This window comes from Oxyura jamaicensis, chromosome 4 (genome assembly GCF_011077185.1).
Source record: "Oxyura jamaicensis isolate SHBP4307 breed ruddy duck chromosome 4, BPBGC_Ojam_1.0, whole genome shotgun sequence".
In the NCBI taxonomy this organism is placed as follows: Eukaryota; Metazoa; Chordata; class Aves; order Anseriformes; family Anatidae; genus Oxyura; species Oxyura jamaicensis.
In genome coordinates, this window is record NC_048896.1 from 5722 (window position 1) to 7888 (window position 2167).

Genomic DNA, 2167 nt, shown 5'->3' on the forward strand with positions numbered 1-2167 from the left:
GTTGGGTGCCCATGGCATGCCAGGAATTGTACTCCTGGGACTCTGGACATCCGGGGGCCCATGTTGGGAGTAGGGCGAACCCCGGGAAATTTATTACTACGGCACTGTTCTTCCGGGCAGCCGCGTTGGGTGCCCAGAGCGTGCCGGGAGGTGTGGTTTTCGGTCACTGGACTTCCCGGGCGCCACGTTCGGTGCGCGGGGAACCCTGGGAAATGTACTTCTGCGGCACTGGGCTTCCAGGCAGCCATGTTGGGTGCCCAGGGCATGCCGGGAGGTGTAGTTCTCGGGTTCTTTAGGGTTTCTACAGGTAGGGTTTTTAAGTTTTTGTACCCTCCACTCACCAAAGATGGCGGCAAGAGGCGCCCGCAGCCGCCACTGCGCTGGCGCTGCGGCTTGCCGCCTGCTGTACCCTCCACTCGCCAAAGATGGCGGCAGGAGGAGCCCGCGGGCGCCCCTACGCATGCGCTGCTGCTTGCTGCCTGCTGTACCCTCCACTCACCAAAGATGGCGGCCGGAGGCGCCCTCGGGCGTCACTGCGCATGCGCCGGCCACGGTACACTCCACTAACAAAGATGGCGGCCGGAGGCGCCCACGGGAGCAACTGCGCATGCACCGACTGCAGTACACCCACCAAACATGGCGGCCGGAGGCGCCCTCGGGAGCCACTGCGCATGCGCCGACCGGGGACACTCCACTAACAAAGATGGCGGCCGGAGGCGCCCACGGGAGCCAATGCGCATGCGCCGCTCGCGGTACACTCCACTCACCAAAGATGGCGGCCAGAGGCGCCCTCGGGCGTCACTGCGCATGCGCCGCTCACCGTACACTCCACTAACAAAGATGGCGGCCGGAGGCGCCCTCGGGAGCCACTGCGCATGCGCCGCCGCTCTACACTCCACTAACAAAGATGGCGGCCGGAGTCGCCCTCGGGTGTCACTACGCATGCGCCGCCCGCCTACACTCCACTAACAAAGATGGCGGCTGGAGTCGCCCTCGGGAGCCACTGCGCATGCGCCGCTCGCGGTACACTCCACTAATAAAGATGGCGGCCGGAGGCGCCCTCGGGAGCCACTGCGCATCCGCCGCCCTCGGTACACTCCACTAACAAAGATGGCGGCCGGAGGCGCCCTCGGGAGCCACTGCGCATCCGCCGCCCGCGGTACACTCCACTAACAAAGATTGCGGCTGGAGGCGCCCTCGGGAGCCACAGCGCATGCGCCGCCCTCGGTATACTCCACTCACCAAAGATGGCGGTAGGAGGCGGCCGCGGGCGCCATTGCGCATGCGCCGCCTGCTGTACACTTGACTCACCAAACATGGCGGCTGGAGTCGCCCTACGGCGCTACTGCGCATGCGCCGGCCACGGTACACTCCACTCACCAAAGATGGCGGCCGGAGGCGCCCTCGGGAGCCACTGCGCATGCGCCGCCCGCCGTACACTCCTCTCACCAAAGATGGCGGTAGGAGTCGCCCTCGGGAGCCACTGCGCATGCGTCGCCCGCGGTACCCTCCACTCACCAAAGATGGCGGCTGGAGGCGCCCTCGGGAGCCACAGCGCATGCGCCGCCGCGGTACACTCGACTCACCAAAGATGGCGGCTGGAGGCGGCCGCGGGCGCCATTGCGCATGCGCCGCGTGCAGTACACTTCACTCACCAAACATGGCGGCTGGAGTCGCCCTCGGGAGCAACTCCGCATGCGCCGCTCGCGGTACACTCGACTCACCAAAGATGGCGGCCAGAGTCGCCCTCGGGCGCTACTACGCACGCGCCGCCCGCGGTACACTCCACTCACCAAAGATGGGGGTAGTAGGCGGCCGCGGGCGTCACTGCGCATGCGCTCCCCGGGGTACACTGCACTCACCAAAGATGGCGGCTGGAGTCGCCCTCGGGCGCTACTGCGCATGCGCCGCCTGCAGTACTGTCCACTCACCAAAGATGGCGGCCGGAGGCGCCCTCGAGCGTCACTGCGCATGCGCCGCTCGCGGTACACTCCACTCACCAAAGATGGCGGCTGGAGGCGGCCGCGGTCCTCACTGCGCATGCGCCGCTCGCGGTACACTCTACTAACAAAGATGGCGGTAGGAGGCAGCCGCTGGAGCCACTGCGCATGCGCCGCCCGCGGTACCCTCCACTCACCAAAGATGGCGGCTGGAGGCGCCCTCGGGC

The 2167-nt window shown here is 67.1% G+C and overlaps 1 long non-coding RNA gene across 1 annotated transcript in view; it reads left to right on the forward strand.

Moving 5' to 3' along the window:
- The window catches only part of LOC118166701, a 14953-nt gene that overhangs the window by 4734 nt on the left and 8052 nt on the right, over positions 1-2167 (forward strand). The gene's annotated exons all lie outside the window — the stretch shown is intronic.